General features: G+C 45.8%; 1 long non-coding RNA gene across 5 annotated transcripts in view; it reads right to left on the reverse strand.

Moving 5' to 3' along the window:
* LOC128122303 (uncharacterized) overlaps positions 1-24,786 on the reverse strand; it is an 84,614-nt gene that overhangs the window by 39,741 nt on the left and 20,087 nt on the right. Inside the window, exons 3-4 of one of the 5 annotated variants that reach the window (XR_008222396.1) lie at positions 17,179-17,440; positions 12,046-12,583 (exon numbers count right to left, since the gene is read on the reverse strand). The exons of 2 other annotated variants lie outside the window; for them this stretch is intronic. This is a non-coding gene — a long non-coding RNA (uncharacterized LOC128122303). Of the gene's footprint in view, positions 1-4,799; positions 4,906-12,045; positions 12,584-17,178; positions 17,441-24,786 lie in introns of those variants that run through there. 2 more of the 5 variants (XR_008222397.1, XR_008222393.1) reach the window with 2 other exon arrangements.

Genomic DNA, 24,786 nt, shown 5'->3' on the forward strand with positions numbered 1-24,786 from the left:
ATATGATGGGAAGAGAGAACCAACTCCTATAAGTTGTCCTCTGACCGCCACACATGAGCTGTGACAGACAGACAGACACACACACAGACAGACAGACATACACACACAATTGTAATCATTGTTTTAAGTACAATGAAAGAAGCACTCATTCTTTCCCTTCTAGCCTTTAGACTTTTTTGGTAGATAGGAAGTGACGTTGGGAGGCGTGGCAAATATATCCCCATAAAGAGAAGGCCAAGGAAACCTTTCAGAAGCTGGCCCAAACCCTGGCGGCACTGAGCCGCTGATTTGATATAAACTAGGGACGGGACTCAGCCCGCCACACCTGTGAGAGCTGAGCTGTCTTCTCACTGATCGGGCCTTGCTCCTGAGTTGTTGAAGCTGGTGTATGTTGGTGAAGTATTGTGAGTACCACTTTTGCCCTTGGTTTAGAACCAATACCTGTGGAGTTTATGTTACCTTAGCCGCTGTTCTCTTGCTGTGAAGAGACACCAGGACCAAAGCAACTATTAGGAGAGAAAGCATTTAACTGGGAGCTTGCTTACAGTTTGAGAGGTTTAGTTTAGTCCATTATCATCATGGTGCAGAACATGAGGTCATACAGGCAAGTGCTGGAGTAATAGCTACATCCTGATCAGAGAGAGAGAGAGAGAGAGAGAGAGAGAGAGAGAGAGAGAGAGAGAGAGAGAGAGAGAGAGAGAGAGATTTGGGCTTTGTATGGGCTGTTGAAACCTCAGAGCCCATCCCCAGTGACACACTTCCTCCAACAAGGCCACACCTCCTAATCCCTCTAATCCTTTCAAATAGTGCCAATTCCTGGTGACTAAGCATTCAAATATATGAGCTGATGGGAATCATTCTTATTTAATCCACCACAATTATTCTGTAAGGAAAACACACTCCTCCACCCAATTATATAGCTACTTCAACTGGATAGACAGTTGTCTGCAACTAACAGGTCCCTACCTTTGCAGTCAGGAGTCAAGAGAAGTTGGTCACTTCTGAACCATGCCTGTAAGGACTCCCATGGTGTGTGTGTGTGTACGCGCGCGCGCGCGCGCACACACATGTGCGTGCGTATGCATGATGTGTTTGTGTGCATGACATGTGTGTGTTGGGGGGCAGTGCACATCCCATGGTGAATGGGTGGTCAGAAGACAACTTTGTGGAGTTGGATCTCTCCTCCCCGCTTTATGTGAGTTCTAGGGATTGAACTCAGGCTGCCAAGCTTATGGGGTGAGTGCCTTTACCTGTGGAGCCATCTTGCCAGCCTAGCTCCCTGATATTTTAGAGGAAGTTGAGGTGGGGAAAAAGCAAGGTGACATCAGTGGCCTGGGCAAAGGAGCTATCCGAGCTTGATCAGGGTACTGAATCTGTTCTTCACTGAAGGGTTGAGATGGACATTTATCCTCGTTGACAGAAAGCGTGAGAGCCAGTTAACCTCCATCTCATCTGTCCACTTGCTTTTTTGCCATACCATTTGATGAGCACTATTGATAATGTCTTTTTTAGAAATGAAGCTTGGGGATCCATCGGTCAGCCAGCCAACCAATCAATCTTGTTGTTATACACCACCGGGAACTAGAGGTAACTTCAGGGAGAGGGTTTGTGGGTATGCGTGCTACACTGTACTCCCATTCCTTCCGCTACGTTCATCTTCCCTGGACCATGGACAAACACACGGGAAGAAACAGATCCCGATTCTGTTTCCCCTGCTAAGTACATGTATGTGGTTCATTCAAGGGACTACTAAATGATTTGACCAAAGAAAGAAACAAAATAACCAATTAGACCTTTCAAAATGCCTGTTTTTGGTGGGTGTGGTGGTGCATACCTGTAACCCCAGTGTAGAGGGAAGTTTCTCTGCCCGCCAGCCCCACAGTCCCACAGCCCCCTCTAAAATGATCACTCAGAGGCGTATATTAATTACAAACTATATGGCCTATAGCTTCAGCTTCTGGCTAGCTAACTCTTTCATCTTAAATTAACCCATTCCTATTCATCTATACGTTGCCATGTGGCTGTGGCGTTACCTGTCTGCTGACATCTTGTTGCTCCTTTGGCGGCTGCTGGCATCTCTCTCAGCTCCACCCTTCTCTCTGTATCTCTGCTTGGATTTCCTGCCTGGCTGTAAGTAAGCTTTCTTGCCATAAGCCAAAACAGCTTTATTTGTTATCCAATGGAAGCCACACATATTCACAGCATAAAGAAAGACATCCCACAGCACCCCAGCTCTTGGGAGGTTGAGGAAGGAGGACTGAACATTTGAGACTAGGCACCCCAAAGGGAAAGTCAAGAGTTCAAGGCCAGCACTGTATACTGAGAATCTGAATTTAAAAAATAAACAAAACAGCCGGGCGGTGGTGGCGCACGCCTTTAATCCCAGCACTCGGGAGGCAGAGCCAGGAGGATCTCTGTGAGTTCGAGGCCAGCCTGGGCTACAGGGTGAGTTCCAGGAAAGACGCAAAGATACACAGAGAAACCCTGTCTCGAAAAACCAAATAAATAAATAAATAAATAAATAAATGAATAAACAAACAAACAAACAAACAAACAAACAAACAAAACAACAACAAAAACTCATCTTCTACCAAAACTTGATGTTTTGTGTGTGTGTGTGTGTGTGTGTATGTATGTGAATGTAAGTGTCCAAGTGCATGTGCATGCAATTAACATTTGCACATGTGCATGTGTGTGAGACATCCAAAGGACAACCTCAGCTGTTATTCCTTGGACACCACTCACCTTGTATTTTTGAGACAGTGTCTCTCAATTAGCCTGGAGATCGCTAATTAGGCTGGGCTTGCCAGCCAGTTGGCTTCAAGAATCCACCTGTCTCTACCTCCCAACCCTGGATATAAATAAGCATGTTGTGCCATCATGCCTGGCTTTGGGATTATTTTTTTCTTTTGGTGCCACAAAGCTATGTAGCTGCCTGAAAAAAAAATTTTAATTAGGGAAATAAGACTATCATATCCCACTTTCAACCCAGTGCATTCAGAAATACAGTAAAAAGGAATCGCTCCGTCTTTCCACATTTTTTTTTTTATGGCACACTTTGTGCCTAGAAAGGCTTTCTTTGAAATGGAAAAGCAACTTTCCTACTAAATATGATGATGAGAAGCAGAAACACTATTCTTGAGGTTAAAAAAAGGTTTTTCATGAGTCTACTAAGCCTTGTGTTGGAGCTCATTGAAAAGCTGACTTAGAGAAACAAGATAAAATGGGCCTCTATCTCTGCTAAGGATCTCTCTCAACGCTACAGCTCATCCCGAGGCTGCTGAGATCAGGGAGAGACTGTGTGTAAGCTGGTCTTTAGATGGCCATCTGAAAACTCATCAAATGGCAAAACGTGAAAAACAAAATCACCTCTGAAACTTTCAAATTGCATTGATCTGCGGCAGAAAGCCCTCACCACAGGAAGAGAAATGATGGATGAGGGCTCATGGGAGGGTTTTCTTTAAAGTGCTTTGTGGGGTGTGTGTGTGTGTGTGTGTGTGTGTGTGTGTGTGTGTGTGTGTGTGTGTGTGTGTTTTAATTTATGTATGGAATTGCCTGCAGACAGTAAATACACTATATTTGCTATATTTTGAGGAAGATAAAATTATCAGGCTGTCTATGTATTTCAAAGCCAGCGAAAACAAAAACAGCTTTGAAGCCTCTCCTCCTGGATTTTTTTTTTTGTCCTAATCTTCTAAGAGATGGTCTTGATAATATTTATTCTTTTTCTTTCCTTTCAAATACAGTTGAAAGTAGCATTTTCTTAGTTAAAATAGCAATGCAAGCTTTAATTAGGTCAACTAAAGTACTCGTGGAACCTGGCGGACGATTGAAATGATCCTGAAGGACAGGCAGGAGTTCCTGAGCAGCACAAACTACCCTTCGGTCTAAACACCTATTCTCCCCTGTCCTTAAGCCCCAAGCCTGGGTGGTGCCCACCAAGAGGGCACCCTAGGCTTTTGTGTAGCAAGTTTCTCACATAAATCCCTACATACCATCTGGACAGGTTTCTCTGTGACATTTCCCCCTCTAACAGGGGGAGTAGCCACCCATCTCCCATGGGCCCAGGATAACTTACAGGGTTTCTCTTTGGATCTGTGGGCCAAGGGAAGGACCATACTTGATGCAGCCATAGAGGACTGACCAGAAAGACTTTGTTTTACATTTTGAATACTCTAAAACATCAGTTTCCCACAGAATCCCATCCTGTGACTTTCTGGCCTAGGAGAAAAACCGAGATAACTTTGTAGAGGGCAAGGCAGTGAATGTTTCAGGCTTCTGGACAGAAATAGCAACCAGCAGTATGGGATCACACATGCGTCCCTTATTCCATACAACTTTATTCATAAAAATAGAGAATGGGGTGCTGGAGAGATGGCTCAATGGTTAAGAGCACCCACTGCTCTTCCAGAGGCCCTGAGCTTGATTCCCAGCACCCACATCTGATGGTTCACAACCACCTATAACTCCAGTTCTAAAAGATCTGACACCTTTTTCTGATTCCCCTAAAGTACTTGAACACACACAGACATACATACATAAAAATAAAGTTTTTAAAAGTATTTTAAAAACGACAACGAGCTGGGCAAAGTGGCTTGTACCCTAGCCCTTGGGGCAGAGGCAGAGGTCAAAATCATCTTCAGCTACAAAGTGAGTTGAAAGGCAGCCTGGGTTACATGAGACCCTGTCTTACAACACGTAAACAAAGCAAGAAAAGGCAGGGCTTGGGGACGTGTTTGCCGTGCAGGCATGAGGACCTGAACTGAATCCCTAGCATCCACATGCAGTGGTCTGCTCACCTGTGATCCCAAGCACTGGGAAGGAATATGGAAACAGGAGACCCCCTGGAGCTGGCCGGTCAGCCATTCTAGTCAAATCAGTGAACTTCAGGTTCAGTGAGAGACCCTGCCTCAAAAAAAAGTGGTGCAGAGCAGTCAACGACTCGTTTCCACAACCACGTGCACACAAACACATGCATGAATGAGTGCGTACACACACATACACAAAAGACACCATGCCTTAGAGCCATTCTTGGAACATCTCTTGGGTTGCTTTACCGAATGTGGCCCAGTTCCTAGTTTCTGCCTGGTGGTACCCTGGCGGCTCTGATGAGGAGAGCGAAGGCCAAGAGCGACTCCCACCCATTTAGTTACACAGGCTACCTGAGCCCCAGGCCGTGGATTTGCCTGATGGAACCTGTTGTGCTCACCAGGGTGCAGACCCACACATTAATGAACCAGTTGGCTGCCCTTCATCCCATGACCATCGCATCCCTGGTCAGATACTCTGTTCTTGTCTCCTTCACTCTCTCAACTGATACCTGATCACAGAATTGTCTCATGAATAATGGTTGATAAGATGGAAGCATATTTAATTGCAGCATCTAAGGCTCTTTATGGACTGGTACAAAGGCTGAATTACCCACCGGGAGAGCAGATTCTGTGGTTTAGACCTTCAGTGTCCCCTAACGGGCGTGTGATAAAAGTTTGGCCTCCACGGCAGGATTGATGAGAAGTTGTCTGAAGTTTATTTTCATGCGGCTATGATTAAATAACCTGACAAATGTAGCTTAAGGGAGAAAGAGCTTGCTTAGAGTCACAGTTCTGGGGGTCAGTACATCCCAGTGGGGGGGGGTCATCAGGCAGGAGCTTGAGGGAGCTGTCCACATCCCTTCTCTTATCAGAAACAGAGTCACGGACGTGGGCCGCTGTGTGACTCCCTTCTCCATTCAGTGGTCCAGGACACAGCCGGGGAAACATGGGTGGGTCTTCCCGCTTCAGTTAGTACAAACAAGATAGTCCCCTACAGGCATGTCTAGAGGCCCACCTCCTACGTGATTCTAAGAGTCTGTCAGGTTGACACCATTAAGCATCACCCTTAAGGGGTGGGTCCTAATAGACGCCCTTAAGTTATTTGAAGACTATCTTTCAAGGAGACTATGGGAGTCTGTCTCCCTCCCTCTCTTTTACTTCCTGGCCATAAGTTGAGCACATGTCTCCACTATACATTCCTATGATGATGGGCTATTGTTCCACAGGCCCAAAGCAATGAGGACAATTACACATGGACTGAACTCTCTAAAAGTGTGAAGGAAAATAAAAATGTTCTCTATATGAAATTGATTATCAAAAGTATTTTATTTGCTTGTATGTGGGGAAGGTGTGTGTGTGTGTGTGTGTGTGTGTGTGTGTGTGTGTGTGAAGGTACACTTGCCCATGTGTGCACACATGGAGGCTAGAGGTTAATATTCAGTGTCTTCCTATATTGCTCTTTACCTTATTCCTGACGCAGGGTCTTTCACTAAACATGGAGCTCACTATTTTAGCTAGGTCGGGCTGGCCACCAAATTTCCAGAATCTGCCTGTCTCCACCTCCCAGCTCTGGAGTTATGGAAGAGTGCCACCATGCCTACTTTTCTCACGGGTTCTGGGGATCTGAACTCAGGTCCTCACACTTGCATAACAAGCACTTTACCCACTGAGCCGTGTTCCCAGCCCCTCACGTTTGATATTTAATACAGTAACAGAAAGCTGGTTAATATGGTAGGTAGAGTACCTGGGGCCCATGGGTGTTTTCGGGGGCCAATGATCATATTTTGGTTTAACTTACTCTAGAGTAGAAGAAGAAGAAGATAACCATAACTGTAGTAATGTGTCTGTCTGAGTAACGGTTATCTTTCTACCACTTTAGTTGTTAAGTATACCTTCAGAAGAGGCCCACAAAAGAAATAGAGTCTTTCTTAAGGCTTGTCATATAAGGCAGCTGTGGTGGTCTGGATGAGAATGACCCCCATGGGCTCATACATACGAATACTTGGTCCCTAGTTAGTGGACCTGTTTGGGAAGAGTGAGGAGGAAGGCTTTCAAAGGCCTATGCCATTCATTTTCTCTGCCTTATGGTTGCGGATCAAGATGTGAGCTCTCAGTGACTGCTCTAGCGCCATGCCAGCCTGCCTGCTGCCATGCTCCCCACCATGATGGTCACGGACTCTAATCCTCTACCGTAGCAAACCCCAAATTAAACGCTTTCTTTTGTACGTTACCCTGGTCATGAGGTCTTATCACAGCAATATATCACAGTAATTATGAAGACAGCATACCCCGTTAAATTTGAATTTCAGATAAACAATGAATATTCCAGTCTGAATTTATTATGAATACTACATGGGTGGTATTCATTATAAAGAATTATGTGGCTGGGTGTGGTAGAGAAAGCTCACAACCACAGCCTTGGCAGGGCTGAGGTAAGAGGATTTCAAGTTCTAGGCCAGCCACATAATGAGACTCTGTCTGAAAAAAAGAAAAAAAAGAGAGAAAGTTTATTTGGAATTCAAATGAAACAGGCATCCTGTGCTTTATTTACTAAATCTGGCATCCCTACAGGGAAGTCGGTGTGCCTCTGGCTGGCGTCAGCTGTGGCTGCAACCCCCCCTCCCGTGCTCCTTGAAGTGTCTTACATTAGACTTCTCAGAAGCAGGCCTTACAATGGGGATTTCTGGGCTAGTGCTGTAGTTAAGGAAGTGCTCCCAGGAGAGACTCAGTGAGGAAACAGGAGCAGGACAGGCAAAGGTGAGGCTCAGGCCAGGTCCCCCCTCCGCCACACACACACACAGTAACCTTCGAAGTGTCCAAGGTGGAGGAGTTGAGCGGAGTGTTTCGTCAGAGCCAGGGCAGAAGCAGAGGCTGGTGTGAGCTCAACTGGTTTTATTCCCTGACCTTTCCGTAGATCCAAAGGAAAATGATAAGTCAAGCTCATAAAATGGGAATGGATACAGCTTCCTCCTGCCAACCGTATGTCACAAGAGAGGCCTATTCCTCACAGAGGGGCCCTACACCTCATGAAAGGGGCCTATTCCTCACTGAGAGGCCCTACACCTCATGAAGGGGCCTATTCCTCACTGAGAGGCCCTACACCTCATGAAGGGGCCTATTCCTCACTGAGAGGGTCCTACCTCACAGAGGGCCTTATTCCTCACTGAGAGGGCCTATAGCTCATGAAGGGACATGTTATCTCACTAAATAGCCTGTACCTCATAGTGGGTCCTGAGCCGTACAGAGAAGACCTATAATTACTGAGGAGTCCATACCTCAGTGACTGGCCTATAACTCACTAAAGGCTCTTCATCTCCTGGAGGGGTCTATACTTCACATAAAGGCCTCTATTTCAGTATATTACAGGGCCTGTACCTCACAGAGGATCCTATACCTCAGTAAGGGAGCCTATACGTCACTGAAGAGGCCTGTACCTCACAGATGGTCCTATGCACCACTAGGGTGCCTATACTTCACTTAGCGAGGGGGCCTATATTTCACAGAGAAATCCATACCTTCGAGGGGCCTATACCTCAGAGAGGAGCCTATACTTCACAGAGGGACTTTGATTTCTCAGAGGAATTATGTCAAAACTCCTGAGAGGCTGCCTTATTACCATAGAGATAGCTTCTTGCTACCACTTTTCCTTGTTTGACCCTGTCACTGCATCATTAAGAGTATTCAGCTGCTCTCTCTCCTCTCTAGGCAGACTACATCTGAGCCTTGTCCCCAGAATACCCGTGTCCCATTCATCACACCTCTATTGTTCTCCAAGCACGCCGTTCACCTTCTCACCCTGTGATCTTCCTTCTAACACTTGTTCTTCCTGGAAAGCCATTCTTACCCTTTTCTAAATGGCTTTTATCCCCCCCCCCCCCCCCCTTTTTTTTTGAGACAGGGTCTTGCTACGCAGCCCAGGCCAACCTGGAACTTTCTATGTATCTCAAGCTGGCCTCAGACTCCCTGAAATTCTCCTGCCTCAGTCTCGCTAGTATTGGGATCGCAGGCTTGTACCACAAGGCTTGGCCTGGCTGGACCAGCAACATTCCCTCCTACCTCCACCTCTAAGAAAAGCTGCATTCTCCTGGGGCACCTCCCGTTCCTCTGCATGTCTGAGAAGTGACTTCTACTATACTGATGCATGTCCTGTCTGCTCTCTGACTCCCTGTGGCCTCTGCTCTGGCAGGGAGTGGATCTTATTCATTTGAATATTCCCAACACCTCACCCCTAGTGGTCCCTTAATTGTTTGCTGAAAGAATAGATGGATGGATGATGGATGGATGGATGGTGGATGGGTGGGTGGATGGATGGATGAATAGACGGATGGATGGATGGATGATAGATGGGTGGGTGGATGGATGGATGAATAGATGGATGGATGGATGGATGGATGGATGGGTGGGTGGATGGATGGATGATGGATGGATGAAGATATTTAGCCTGTTACTTTGCTCAGATAGACACTTGGCTACAGCTGGCCAGTGCTGCATTACTGTAGGCAATGGTATGTGTGCTGACCATGGCAGCAGAAGCACTGAAGATAAATGGGGAAAAGCAAACCAACAAACTTCATCCCTCTCTAGAGATGCTGGCTTCCACATCTGGACCCCACCCTGAGACCTTTCCCAACCCCACAGGAGTATCCCGGTGGATGAGTCTGTGATCCTCCTTATCATCTATCTGTCTGTCTATCTATCTATCTATCTATCTATCTATCTATCTATCTATCTATCTATCTATCTATCTAACACGTGTGTGTGTGTGTGTGTGTGTGTGTGTGTGTGTGTGTATGTGTGTGTGTGTGTATACGTGCATGCACAGTGTATATATGGGAGTGGGCACACATATACCACAGTGTATCCATGAAGATCAGAAGGCAGCTTGTGGAAGTTGGTTCTCTCCTTCTATCATGTGGGTCCCTGGGATCAAACTCAGGTTGTTAGGCTTGTGTGGCAGGTGTTCTTCCCCACGTTCGAATCACCATGCCAGCCCTGATGATTCATCAGCATCTCTGTATCGAGGTGGGGGATCCTGGCCCTGGTCCAACTCCACTTCTAGTTTAGAATGGAGTATTTGCCCCCTCTTCACCAGCCCCTCCCTGTTGGGGCTCTTCCCCCCCCCCCCCCCCCCCCCCCCCATTTACTGTCTTCCAGCTCTAGAACTTATGGTCAATAGCTTAATGTGAAGGGAACCAAGAAATCCCATGACCAGATTTGACCCTTCTGCCTTGAACACCATCCTTAATCAGATTTACATTCATATGTCCCTTTGGACATTCTAAGTGCCTCCTGCCTCTCTGTGGCCTCAGCTCACTCGAAGGCCCATTGCTATGGAAAGGCGGCAGGAGCTGAGCTGATGACTGACTATATAGCTCTCACAGGGCTTGAATCTGGTGTCTGGCAGCTGAGTGGCTTTAGCGAGGCTATTCATCTAGTGTCCTTATCCAACCATGGTACTAATACCATAGGACTGATGATACAATAGGCCATGTAATAGCTGCATGGAACATGGGCTCCACACTTCTTGTTGTTGTTTTTGCCATACCTGATCCTAGATTTACCTTCCTAAAGATCCTGGCAATCCAGGGCTCAAAGTGGCTTGCCATCTGAGAAAGATCCACAAGAGGTGTATACCCCTAGGACCCAAGACTTCCTCTAGTGTTCAGGGCAAGGGAGGGGGCCGTGCACCAGATGGACCTGGCTGCAGACACAGCAAGCAACTGAACAAAGATGTTGGGCAAGGAGCACCAGGTGCTGAGCAAGGGTCCAGAGTGCACAGCTCATTCCGACCAGGTGGAAAAGACAATCATTCTTAGGGGTCACAAGGAAACATGCTCCTGTTAGGAGGGGACCAAAGGGGACTGAACGGCAAAGGGAAAATGATGAGAAGAAAAACTGGAATGCTATCTTCACAGCTGGTCCAGGCTCAGTAGGAGGTGACGCTTGTGTGGGTGGGTCATCTCGGGCACCCTTGGCTGCTCCTCGCCCCCTTCAAAGACTTGCTTTCTGCACAATCCAGTAGGTACTGCAGCACCCGCCCCGCAGGAAGAGGGCTGGGCATCGTGTTGTGGCCCTTTCCTACCCTCGCCACTGACCACAGGCTCTGCCTCCTTTCTCTCGTGCCTTTCCCACAGCCAAGTCCAGAGAAGGGTCTGAACAGTTAGCGATGGCTGCCCTCCCTCTCTAGTTTGATTCAGATTGCCCCTGTGCAGCCCACATCCATGCATCCATCCATGCATGCATGCATCCATCCGTAGGCTGATCCTTCATTATCTGGCTACTCACTTATCTCCCAAATATCACCTATAATACTCCAAGCACAGAAGGGATACAGGGGGACTTAAGAAGGGCCAATCAGTTCCCTTGGTGCAAGAAGGAAGCTGTCAATAAATGATTTTAGGATGCTGCCACAAATGGCTATTCAGGGTACTATGGAATACAAGGTTTGAGGGACTGGGATTGTGGGTCACTAAAAAAAAAATGCATATTAGCTTGTCTCAAAGAATGAATCAGAGTGTGCCCAGATTTACAGATGTTCAGAAAACATCTAAGCGGAGACCAACAGGACTGTGACAATTTGAATAGGAAGCATCCCTCCAAAAGGCGGGTGGTACCAACACAGCAGGGTTCTGAGGCGGGGTTTTTAGAAATGAGTGGACCATGAGGGCTTTGACTTCATTAACGGATTGATCAGTTGATGGATTCATTATTTTTGGCCGTTACCAGCCGTAACTTCCGTTACCCAGTGGGAAGAAGTAGGGTATAGGGGTGCGGGTGGGGTGGCTTTGAAGGGTCTATCTTGTGTTCTCCCACTCCTTATTCCTGTCTATCACGAGATGGGCAGCTCTGCACGGCCACACCCTCTCTATTACTATGTTCAGCTTTGGGTCAGGCCCAAAGCCATGGGGCCCAGTAACCACAGACCAGAACCTCTACAACGGTGAAGCAAAGTAAGTCTTTTCACCCCCAAGTTGTTCAACTCAGGTATTTCTGTGACCCTGATGAAAGCTAAGGAACATTGATGGCCTCAGATGCTTGGATGTCTAGATTTGCCTGGCTTCCGGGAGAGCCTGGTTTGGCTATCACGTAGGGTAATTGGAGAATAATAACAGTTGGAGCTACAGAGACAGGGTAGTGAAGACTGGTTAATTTATTCACCAAATATTTACTAAGAACTTACTATGTGCCAGGACTGGTCTATGTGTTAGGGACAGAATGGTTAAATGTTGACTGTTTCCTATTCTTTTAGGTATTTCCCCAAGAATGACATTAAAATATTTTTTTATAATTATTTTATTGTTTTATGAGTCTGGGTATTTTGCCCACATGTATCTCTGTGTACCACATGCATGTCCATGGAGGCCACAGGAGGAAGTTGGATCCCATGGAACTGGAGTTACAGATGGTTATGAGCAACCGTGTGGGTGTTGGAAATCGAACCTGGCTCCTCTGGGAGAGCAGCTAGTGCTCTTAACTGCTGAGTGAGCTCTCCAGCCTCTCAAGAATGACATTTTGAGATGCCTTTCTTTAGTTCAAATGTCCTAGCTCTTAGAAGGATTAATATCTTGAAAACTTAAACAAGATGTCATTTGTTAAGGCTCATGAAGGACGGCCTGGCTGCTGGTTCCCTTCAGCCATGGCTCTAATGGGATCTGTTTCCATCTTAAACATTTGTTTGGGTATCGCCTTCATCCCTCAGGAATCAGCCATCTCCAGGTGGCTCCCAGGCTTCCTGAGTGGTCACAGAGGCAAACTGGCTTGGTCTCCTTGACCTAGAAATGAATGGGTAAGTTTGTGAACAAAAACGAAAGTCCATATTGGCAGTTCTGGTTCCTAGTTGGAATGATTCAAATGAGCCCGAGGGGACCAGGGTCGATAATTACAGACTCCTGGCTTCTGACCTCAGCACCTGCTTCAGGACATGGGAGGACCGATGTTCCATGGCCATTTGGAGGACAAATGCAACACTATTTCCTCATTTGCCACAGTCTGGTCTAGACAGCTGAAGGAAACTTTAGAATTCTTTCACACCAGGCATTTCATACGTCCGCACAGAGCTTGAGAAATGTTGCTGGATTTTCCTAGCTGTAGTGGTACAGTCCAAGAGGGAAAAAACAAAAAAACAAAAAAACCTAAAACATTCTTTCTTGTCCGGATAGCTCTGAGTTCAAATCCTGCCATTTCTTAATTATATGACCCAGACAGGTTAAGCAAACTTTGAGACTAATTTCCCTCATTTGTTTTTATGGGGCTGTATGGAATATCAAAGGATGTTTATGTTTTTGGCCAAGGCTTCAAAATACTGACGGAAAAAAGTAATAGGGGGCAGGACTGAAGAAATGACTCAGTGGTTAAGAGCAATTACTGCTCTTGTAGGGGACCAGACTTCAGTGTCCAGCACCCACATCAGGTGGCTCGCAACTGCCTATAACCCCAGCTCCAGGGGATCTGAAGCCCCAGCCTAGTGTGTCTCACGTGCACAAACCCACACTCAGACACACGTTCAAATACATAGTTTAAAATAAATCTTAAAAAAAAAAAATCAACGAACCAGGTGTGGGAGTGCACGCCTTTAATCCCAGCACTAGAGAAGCAGAGGCAGGCAGATCTCTGATTTTTTTTTTTTTTTTTTTTTTTTTGGTTTTTTGAGACAGGGTTTCTCCGTGTAGCTTTGCGCCTGTCCTGGATCTCGCTCTGTAGACCAGGCTGGCCTTGAACTCACAGAGATCCGCCTGGCTCTGCCTCATGAGTGCTGGGATTAAAAGCCTGTGCTACCACTGCCAGGTGGATCTCTGAATTTGAGTCCAGCTTGGTCTACAGAGTGAGATCCAAGACAGCCAGGGATACAGGGAGAAATCCTGTCTCGAAAAAACAAAAAAACAAAAACAAAAACAAAAATAAAACAAAACAACAACCACATCAACAACAAAAACAAAATCCAAAACCCCAAAACAAACCAGCAACAACAACAACAACAAAAACCACACAGACAAAAAAAAAAAAAAAAAAAGAAGAATATGCATCCAGTGTGTGGGAACGCAAATGAAATGCACAGCCTTTTCTAGCAAAGGGTTAAATGAGACAAAGGACGCTCCATCTTTAAAGAAATCTGTAAAGACACGTTTGGCAGAGAGCCTTCCCCAGTCAGCGTTTTTCTAAGGTCAAGGTACACGCTCAAGGTTGTCTCATGTTCTCCAAAGTCGCTGCCTTAATTTAGCCAATCACAAAAGGATGTGAGGCTGATCTCTGACCACTCAGAATGGGGCACAGGACCCTTTTGCATCAGGAATAAAAACTCAGCTGACCCTTGCTGGGAGTGCTTGCCAGCCTGACCCGGCCCAGCTACACAGCTGTACGCAGAAATGACACTTTCTGCCTTGCCAGAATACGTAGACTGTGTGGTCATTTTGTTGAGACCCACCCCACCCCCCACCCATTTCTAACATTCCTCCTGAAGTGTTAGACGACATAGACAAGGCCTTAAAGGATGCATCCTGGGACTGACTTTGAGACACCGGACTCCAGTATTCCTCAAAGGAATACCCAGAGTCTTAGAAGTTAAAGCTTGATTGAAAGTTGCCAATGAGACAGGGGATCAATTTCCCTTAGGAGAGTGCTTCCCCCTTACTACAAATTTAGAGAGTAAGAGTCAAAGAAACCCTAATTCCCAGAGTGGGGCATAAGGTGAATGAATTCCTTGCTAATGCAATAAGGCAAGAAAAGTGAAAGGTATATGGATTGATTGTAAAAGAGGAAATAAGACTGTCTCTATTCAAAAATGGCATCGCTGTCTGCATTTAAAAAGTCAAAAGAGCCGGGCGGTGGTGGCGCACGCCTTTAATCCCAGCACTCGGGAGGCAGAGCCAGGCGGATCTCTGTGAGTTCGAGGCCAGCCTGGACTACCAAGCGAGTCCCAGGAAAGGCGCAAAGCTACACAGAGAAACCCTGTCTCGAAAAACCAAAAAAAAAAAAAAAAAAAAAAAAAAAAAAAAAGTCAAAAGAATTAGCAAAAATAAGCAACTAAGAGATAACAGACAAGCTTAGCAAGACTGCTTGATGCCTAGTTAAAACACTAAACTCAGCAGGACGCTTACAGCCTACCAACGAACACTTAGTAGACTTTTTATGAAAGTTCTGTCAGCTGGATGCAGTGGTATGCACCTGTATCCCAGTCACTGGTGGAGGCTAAGGGAAGAGGAGCCCATGAGACCAGGAGTTCAAGGCCTGCCAGGTAACCTAATGAGACCTGTTTCAACTAACTAACTAAATAAACAAGTAAGTAAATTTAAAAAAGTAGTTTTCTTTTGTATTTCATCTTTTTTTTTTTTTTTTTTTTTTTTTTTTTTGGTTTTTCGAGACAGGGTTTCTCTGTGTAGCTTTGCGCCTTTCCTGGAACTCACTTTGTAGTCCAGGCTGGCCTCGAACTCACAGAGATCCGCCTGCCTCTGCCTCCCGAGTGCTGGGATTAAAGGCGTGCGCCACCACTGCCCGGCTTGTATTTCATCTTGGAGTTTCACAGCATGTTACTTTGCAACTCATTTTGAGCTAATTCTAGGGGATTAGGGAGATGGCTCAGTGGTTAAGAGCACATACTGCTCTTGCAGAGGACCCCAATTTGGTTCCTAGCACCTTTGTCATGTGGTTCACAACAATTTGTAACTCCAGCTCCAGGGGACGAGTCTAGCGCCCTCGTCTGACCTCCATAAGTACCTGCACTCATATGCACATACCCCTCACCACATACACATGATTAAAACTAAAATAAAGTAGCCATAGTGTTGTACATGGTAGAAGACTGAGCTCTTGGTCTAATGTTCTGTGTGTGGTATATGTGTATGTGCATATGTGTGTACTAGCCCACCTATGCATGTGGAGGCCAAAAGTCAATGTTGGGCATCTTCCTCTACTGCTTTCCATCTTAGTTTTTGAGTTATGGCCTCTCACTGAACCTGGCACTTGCTATTTTAGCCAGATCGGCTGGCTAGTGAGCTTCCAGGATCCGCCCATCTCGGCTCCCCAGCGTTGAGATTACAAATGGGTAGCGCCATGCCCAGAATTTTTACAGAGGTGCCAGGATCTAAACTGAGGTCCTCATAATCGCACAGCAAGCAGCTTGCTCACTGAGCTGTCTGTCCAACCTGCTTTTTCTTTTCCATTTTTTCTTTGTTGTTTGGGGTTGAGGATGACAATGTTGTCTTGAGGATCCCACAGAAGCCTCAAGGGAGGACAGTTCAGGCAGCTACTGAAGCTGACTCTTCTGCCTTTGGCCTTTGTCTCCATCCTGGGTCAGCTTGGGGAGCCACATGAAGCTCACTGAAGAGGTGGGGGTGACATGAGGGATTCCCAAAGGGGAGTTAATCTGGCGGACCTCTAGAATCCAGGAACCTCAGCTTCCAGAACTCAATAAGAGAGAGATGAAATATAATGAAAGTCTTTCAATTTCCTTTTGCATAAGCATGAATTATTCACCAAAGATCTAAATTCTGCTTTATTACAGCTTTAGATTTATCAAGGGGAGAAAATTCCTTTTCTTTTTCGTCTTCTCTAGAGAGGAAAGACGACCTCGCCCTGCTCATCAGCATAGTGTAATGTAGTGGTCACCTTTAACAGTGAAGAAGGGCAAAGTGCCCATGGGCAGGAAGCCAAGCAGTGTGGTGATCAACATATGTCCTGAATGATTACGCTGCCACACCTCTGCCCAGATGTGGCCAGGGTCGTCTCTGTCAGAGGGGATCACACACAACCTTTTGTGATGACCTTGATGCCAGCTGTTCCCTTTGTTTTAAGAACATTGCTGATCTGACCAACTTACATGCTGGTTCTGAAGTGGCCCAGCGAGGACCCTGCGAATGCCTTCTGACCTTGGCCGTGAAAGGGAGGTGATGCAATGGCAGTGGAGAACTCAAGGTCAGGTTTGAGCTCCTGCCTTCACTGTGTGAGTGCCGAGTTCTCCGCGTCTGTTACTCTCCATCCCATGATCCCGGAGGCTCAATCATTAGCCAGGCTGTGTGTAGTAGGTGACTCTGACCTACCAGAGACAGTGCCCTCCGGTATTTGGGCTCACTCTATCGGAAAAGCTGCCATGGTGCTCTGACAACCTGAGGAGTGATGTCAGATTTAATTTGGCTGCAAGGGCTTTGCAAACCTGAGGTGCAATGTATTCCAGAACCTGAGTAACTGTTGTTGTTATTGTCCTTTCCCTGAGATTACAGCTTCGCAAGCATTGTTTACGACCTTGGGTATAGTCCCTATGCCCCAGTGAAGGATGACTGGTTGGGCTGTCTTGACACCGATGTTACCCATGATTCTCTGAGGGTGAAGACTTCAGAACAAGGAAGGGGAAGGGAAGAAGTCAAAAACATCTCACCTTATATGTAGTCTGGGTATAATTTAATACCCACATGTGTTGTCACCCTTGTCACTTAAGTGGCACAATAGTGATGAGGTCACATGCTTGTGTCACCATATTAACTGCGATGTTTTTTTTTTCTTCTGCAAGTATGAGATATCCCAACTTGAGACCATGTGATGGAGAAGCCCAGATAGTGGGACAGCTTCAGGCACATCTGGATACAGGTGTTCATATCGTGGAATGAGGATGCAGTCTCCAAGTTTTCACTTCATCTTAGCTGAAAGGTGGAGAAGAAATCAGCTGCTGTTTATTTTTCCCTTGTGGAACCCAGGGCCTCACACATGGTAGGAAGTGCTCTACCACTGAGCCCCGGCCATGCTTTTGACTGTTTCTGAGTCTTATTAATTTCACAGACAGGCCTTGAGCATTCAATCTCTTACCTCAGCCTCCCAAGTAGCAGGGATGATGGGCCTGCACCACAGAGCCCGGCTAATCTCCAGTTTTAATTTTACTTGTGCCTGGCTTTGAACTCCACACTGGGAGATCCTTCCAGCTTTCCAGAATCACTAACTGTCCAACTAACAGTTCCAGCTCCATACAAAGACAGCTCATTTTTCTCAAAAACACCAACAGACCTTTGGTGAGTTCCAGGACAGGCAGGACTACAGAGAGAAACTCTGTTCCAAAAAAACCGACAACAACAAAAAGTCAAGGAAACGGTCCTGGGCTTAAATTGGGTGATTTCTGTAAAATGAGGTGAATACAGACAGCATGTGTACAAGTCACAAGCACTTAGTTGATGGTTATTTATAATAATCCATCAGTTAATTACATTTCTTAGGTTGTTTTTTGTTTGGTTTGGTCTGACTTTTGGGGTTTTTTGAGTCAGGGTTTCTCTGTGTAGCCCTGGCTGTCTTGGAACTCACTCAGTAGACCTGGCTGGCCTCAGAGATCCACCTGCCTCTGCCTCCCGAGTGCTGGGATTGAAAGCATGCACCACCACTGCCTGGCTTTAGGTTTTGTTTTTTGAGACAGAGTCTCATTGTGTAGCCCATGTTGGCCTGGAACTCACAATCCTCCTGCCTCAGCCTCCCAAGTGCTGGGATTACAGGTGTGAACCATCATTCATGGCTTTATTTATTGTATTTTAAAATTCCTTTATGGAGAGTAGATTAATCTCTGTATGTCTGGTGTCAGATACAATGCCCAATGCTTAGGCAACATATGACAACCTCCTATGGGATTAAAGAGTGAATCAATATGGACATGGAATACTGAAATGCATTACATTACCTCTAAAAAGAAATAGAGTGTTTAGGTTAATTTTATTTAATTAATTTTTAAAGCTCATTTTATTTATTATTTTTGGTGGTGATGTGTGTGTGTGTGTGTGTGTGTGTGTGTGTGTGTGTGTGTGTGTGTGAGAGAGAGAGAGAGAGAGAGACAGAGAGAGACAGAGAGAGACAGAGAAGGACAGAGAGAGAGAGCGAGCAGGAACACATGTGCCGAGCTGTACCTGCAGAGTTCAGAGGAACAACTTTTGGGAGTTGGTTCTCTCCACCCTGGTTGATCTCTTGAACTCTTGATGGTCCTGCCTCAACCTCCCGGCGCAGAGATTACAGGGATGAGCTTCCATGCCCACTATCTGTTAAGTATAATATCCCCCGGTAGTGGGAAACTCCACTGATAGAATAAATCAGATCAGGGCAAATCAAACCGAATTGAAGTCCAGGTTTTAATCTCAGCAAAGCATTCCCGGGTGGTCCCAGGGTAAGAGCAGAAACCCCCAAGGGGAAACCAAGTGGCAAGTCTGTAGGGTGGACCCAAATACCCTGTGGGCGTGGTCTTTGAGCAGCTCCAGGGGAGGAGCCGCTGCTTGGCTGGCTTTCTCATGGGCAGGATCTGGAGAGAGAGAGATGTAGCCGAGGTGGGGCTTCCACCTAAACACTATCTTCTTTTGAAAAAGATGAACACCTTGTTAAGTCCCGCTATACCGTCCTGACTTAAATGTTATTGTTGTGCATTTAAGTCCATCAATTTCCCTCTCTCAAAATCTCCCAAACCTAATATTGTTGCTGCTTTCCCGACTGGGCATTGCCGGCACCTTTTGTTTACATGCTTTTCCTTCCTGTCCCCCACACCTTTGTTTGGATGAAGTGTTATTCTGTCAGAACTGAGGGTGTGTTAAGACCAAATTCTCTCAGGTTTTGTCTGAAAATGACTTTTTGCCCCTTCATTACCGGTACGGGATTGAACACGGCAATCGCTGCCTCTCACCACAGTGAAGGTAACGCAAGCTGTCTTTGGGTTTCAGTGGCTGCTCATGAGTAGTAAGTTGTCTAGAACGCTTTTAAAAACAACCTGTGTCCTTGGGCCAGCAAGATGGCTCAGTGAGAAAAAGTACTTGCCCCAAAAGCCTGGTGACCCGAGTTTGAACTCTGAACCACACTGGAAGGAGAACATGGCTCCCAAAAGCTGTCCTCTGACCTCCACATGCATGCCTTGGCACACAGACACACAGTGATAAACACAACAGGAAATTTTAAAAGTCATCTGCTCTCTCTCACGATGTTCTTAAAATATCCTTTATGTCTTTGGTGTTCTGAAAAGATATCGATGGAGAGGGATGGAGAGATAAATCTTCACAGGGACTTATTCTAGGAAACCTGTCCTCTGATTCTCTGAGACTTTTTTTTACTAGGTTTTAATTATGTGTAGGTGTGTGCATCTATGTGTGGATATGTGCACATGAGCATGAGCATAGTTGCCCCTGGAGGCCAGACGAGGGCATCAGGCTCCCTGGAGCTAGAATTACAGGCAGCTGTGCGCCACCAGATATGGTTGCTTGGAACTGAACTTGGTTCCTCTGGAAGAACAGTAAGTGCTCTTAACCGATGAGCCATCTCTCCACAACCAAAGCTCACTCCAGTTGTTATTTCTTTTCTAGTTTTTTTCAGTTGTCTTTTTAAACCTCTTGGTCAATTCTGTGGCTTCTTGCATATCCTTTCATGAATGGGTTTTATTTTTACTGAGCGTATTAGACATCCTTCACTATCGCCTTTATCTTATTACTGCAGAATTCTGCAGTTTTGACCCCGCTTTCTGCTGCTTCCTATTCTTAGCTCTTAGGCGCTTTATTCCACTGTGTGGTTAGCTCATTTCTTTCTCTCTGCCACTTAACTTCTACCATCTTTCTTTGTTATTTTGGATGCAGGATACTTGGAGGTCTGGGATAAACTGGTTTTCTCTATAGAGGACCCCACTTTTGTTTCTGCCAGATTCCGGAGGCATTTCTGTTCCTGGGGTCATCCCAGTTATATTCACTCCACTTGGGGTATCCCGACCACCCACAGGGTGCATTTCTTTTGCCATAAACTTTTGCCATAAGGGAAAGCATCACAGATGGCTTGTGGCTTGACTGTTTGGAGGTAATTTCTGACACATATGTACACACACAAACACACACACACACACACTGTATATCAGCGCAAGTTTGAGGGAGTGCAAATTTGAAGGTATTTCTAAATTTACTCTAAGGCTGAGGGCATAGCCTTTGAAGCTGTTCCAAATCTGTGCCAGAAGATCACTTCCCAAACTCCTCCTCCTTAGGCAGGCCTCCTGTGTTTTTCTTCTTCTTGCGAGGTCACCAGCATCAAAGGTCAAGTTCTCCAGGCTCAGCAAATGCCCTTGGAACACGGATGGCCTTTCTGCCTCACCCGACTTGATCCCAGGTACAAATTCCTAACTTTACCACTCACTCTCCAAGGCTCTTGAAGGATTATGTTGCTGCCAGAATTTTCAGTTACTTTTCAATAAGTGTATTGATCTTGCCATGCTTCCAGAAATGGAAATTGGTCACACACAAAGGAAAAGGTTCATGTTTTACAATTCAACGGTCTTCATTAACGTAGTGCCAACAGACGGCATCCACTGAACGTTCAGTCCTGGTTTTGGAGGTTAATCTTACTGTGCATTTGAAAAGCGCTTTTAACTTTTAAGTTGTTTTCACGTGTATCTGTGGTTCTCAACGAAGCCAGCACTGCCCTTGGGCGGTCTTTATTTTATCACCACAGATGGGGACCTCAGGGACACAGAGTGGGGCATCTGGGACAATGAACTCTGCAATGCATAGGAAAGTCCAGTTTAATAAATAATTTGCCTGTGACCCCTAGGACATTCCAAGACTGGGTATCATATTTTGTCCTGTGTGAGGGGGTAGGGGGTTATTTTAATGCCTCACTTCTTAATATGACCTAGTTTATTGAAGAGGCTATTTTCTTTCATTTTTATACTTTGATGGTCTTTACTTCCTCTTGGGATATTACCATTATTAAGATTCTACCCCTCTGTTTCTTATCAGGTGCAAACAAGTGCTGTGGGTTGTCATTCATCCAACACTGGTTTCATTGTGCACACTGGCACCCCTGCTCCTTGATTCCCTGATCTTCTAAGTAAAAATGAACACATGGACTTTGACAAGTTACTGTCATCTTATGCTTCTCTGCTTACTAGCAAGCACTCAGCCCTGAACTACATCCCCGGACCTGTTTTTTATTTTCAGACAGAGTCTTGCTAATTTGTCAAGGCTGACCCTGAACTCCCTCTGTAGCCTAGGCAGGCCTCAAATTTGTTACCCTCCTGTCCAGTCTCTTGAACAGCAAGGATTCCAGGTCTGTGGCAGCAGGCCACGCTTTATTTCTTTTTGATAGGGTCTTACAAAGGCACAGTGCTTTGCTGGGGTCACCCAGCTTTCTCACGAGGGTTGATGACTGCGACCTTTCACCCCTCTGATTTCCCATATGTTTGTTTATCCTGTCATCGGGGCCCTAAGGAAATCAGACTTGTAGAAAAGGTAGTCCCGGGCTGGAGAGATGGCTCAGCGGTTAAGAGCACTGGCTGTTCTTCCAGAGGTCCTGAGTTCAATTCCCAGCAACCACATGGTGGCTCCCAACCATCTGTAATGAGATCTGGTGCCCTCTTCTGGCCTGCAGGGATATGTGCAGACAGAACACTGTATACATAACAAATAAATAAATCTTTAAAAAAAAAAAGAAAGAAAGAAAAGGTAGTCCGTACTCTCCAGGGGAGGAGATTTAATGGAAAAGCAGTGGCCAGCTAAGAACCACCCAGCACCACTGATGTCATCAGAGTGGCACAGAAGCAGAGGGACCACTACTGCAGGAGGGACCAGGGACAGAGGGATATCCGGAATAGGTTCACTGGGGAGGGCTTCAGGATGGGTATCAATCTGGCAAGGTGGTGTAGGATGGCTGGAGGAGGCAGCAGGGCATAACTCACTTTGTCCAAACAAAAGCAGCTAGGTTGAAGCCCAGCGTGGTGGCTCTCATCTCTAGGCCCAGCACTTGGCGGGCTGAGGCAGTGTTGTCCTAAGTTTGAGGCTAGCCTGGACTACAGAATGAGACCCTGTCTACAAAACAAAGGAGTTAGTTTTCCTAGAGCAGTGCCCACCCTACTTGGTGACATAATTCAGTGCCAGAACAGGCAGAATGACCCTAAGAGAGACATCACGTGATGCCACAGCTCACTGTCTACGAATTAGAGATAGGAAGGAGAGGAGGTGGGTTAGTACACTAATAGCTAACAGCAAAGGAAGATGTAAATTTATTTTCAGGGCAAATGAAGGGTTTAAGAAAGCTATCGCCGGGCGGTATGCCTTTAATCCCAGCACTCGGGAGGCAGAGGCAGGCGGATCTCTGTGAGTTCGAGGCCAGCCTGGTCTACAAAGCAAGTTCCAGGAAAGGTGCAAAGCTACACAGAGAAACCCTGTCTTGGAAAAAAAAAAAGAAAGCTACCTTTTGTAGCACTGTTTCTGCTAAGGAAGTATTAGAATCCACTGAAATTGCCTGAATCAAGGAAATGGGTGCACACGTCCTGGTACATTCAGTTACTTAGTACACTGTTCATCTAGCCTGCCTCATTCATAAGTCAATACACAGAGAGTGGAGTGTGAAGGGGTGACTAGGGACTAGGGTGACATACCACTGTAGCTTTAAAGGGACATGGGACCTTCAGATGCAATGAAGGGCTCCTGAGTAGACCATGGTTTGAAGAAATCCTGCGTGAAAGAAGTATGGAGAACACCCGAGAAATCTGTATATAGAGTGGGTATTTGTGATTATTAAGAAGTTATTGACTGGGCATGGTAGCTCACGCCTTTAATCCCACCACTTGAGAGGCAGAGGCAGGTGGATCTATCTGAGTTTCAGGCCAACCTGATCTACACAGTTAGTTCTAGGCTAGCCAGGGCTGCATAGTAAGACCCTGTCCAGGAGAGAGAGAGAGAGAGAGAGAGAGAGAGAGAGAGAGAGAGAGAGAAGGAGGAGGAGGAGAAGGAGAGGAAGAAGAAGAAGAAGAAGAAGAAGAAGAAGAAGAAGAAGAAGAAGAAGAAGAAAAGAAGAAGAAGAAGAAGAAGAAATTGTTTTCAAGTTATATATAGAAAATATCCCCTTTGGGATGCCTATGGAAGTATTTACAACAGAAATGTCTTGGTATCTGCAATTTAGTTAAACTATTTCAGCAAAGAAGTAGAAGTCACTAAGACCAAATGTTACTAGTTTTTATGGAGGAGATTAGTATATAGTTATTAGCTTACTCTTTCTATTTTTCCAAGTGGTTGATAATTCCCATAGCAAAAATTAAATTAAACCTGGCACGGTGATGCATGCCTTTAATCATAACACTCATGAGGCAGAGACAGGCGGATCTCTGTGAGTTTGAGGCCAGTCTGGTCTACAGAGCGAGTTCTAGGACAGCCAGAGCTACAAAGAGAAACTCTGTCTTGAAAAACCAACCAACCAAACAAACAAACAAATAAGGAAAGAGAAAGCAAATGCTTATGAATAATTTTAAGAACAGAGAAAATTACTTGTGATATCAGGTTAGTTGAAAGAAAAGCAGGAATCAAAACCTAACTGTGGTCTTCCCACCGTTTTAAAAACGAATAAGCACAAGCCATGAAAGATTCACGACGGGTTTCACACACTTTACAACTGATCTCCCACAACTAACTGTGCAGCAATGGTGCTGAGACCCCAGGCCTGCCCACTCTAAAACCCGAACCCCAGACATGCCTGTTCAAAAATCTGTTCTTTTCTATTAGCAGCCGTAGGCTTTCTCCATGAGCAACCAGATAGTAAATATTCTTGTTTTGCTTTGCTATGTAGCCTGGGCTAGCCTGGAACTATGTAGCCTAGACTGATCCTAAACATTCTATAGTGTTTCATACACCTTGAACCCAAGGTCGTCTTCCTGCCTCACCTCAAGAGAGCTAGGATAGCGGGCATGAGTCATCACACCCAGGGCAATACTTTCAGTTTTGAGAACCACATGGTCTTTATCACAACTACAGTGGTGCTGTTGCAGTAGGATCTAGAAATCACGAACAGTGCATAACCAAATAAATGTGGCTATATGTTCCAATAAAGCTTTATTGACCAAAACAACTGTTGGGCCAGGTTTCTGTTAGTAGCATTTCCAACCTGTGGCCCAGGGGGCCACCTGAACCCCAGGATAGATATGAGTGTGGCCCAAGATGAGATGGTAAACTCAAAACGTTATGAGGGGTGTGTGTGTGTGTGTGATTTTCTTTTTTTGGGGGGGATT

The sequence above is a fragment of the Peromyscus californicus genome, unplaced genomic scaffold (genome assembly GCF_007827085.1).
Source record: "Peromyscus californicus insignis strain IS unplaced genomic scaffold, ASM782708v3 Scaffold_3__1_contigs__length_106647218, whole genome shotgun sequence".
Taxonomy (NCBI): domain Eukaryota; kingdom Metazoa; phylum Chordata; class Mammalia; order Rodentia; family Cricetidae; genus Peromyscus; species Peromyscus californicus.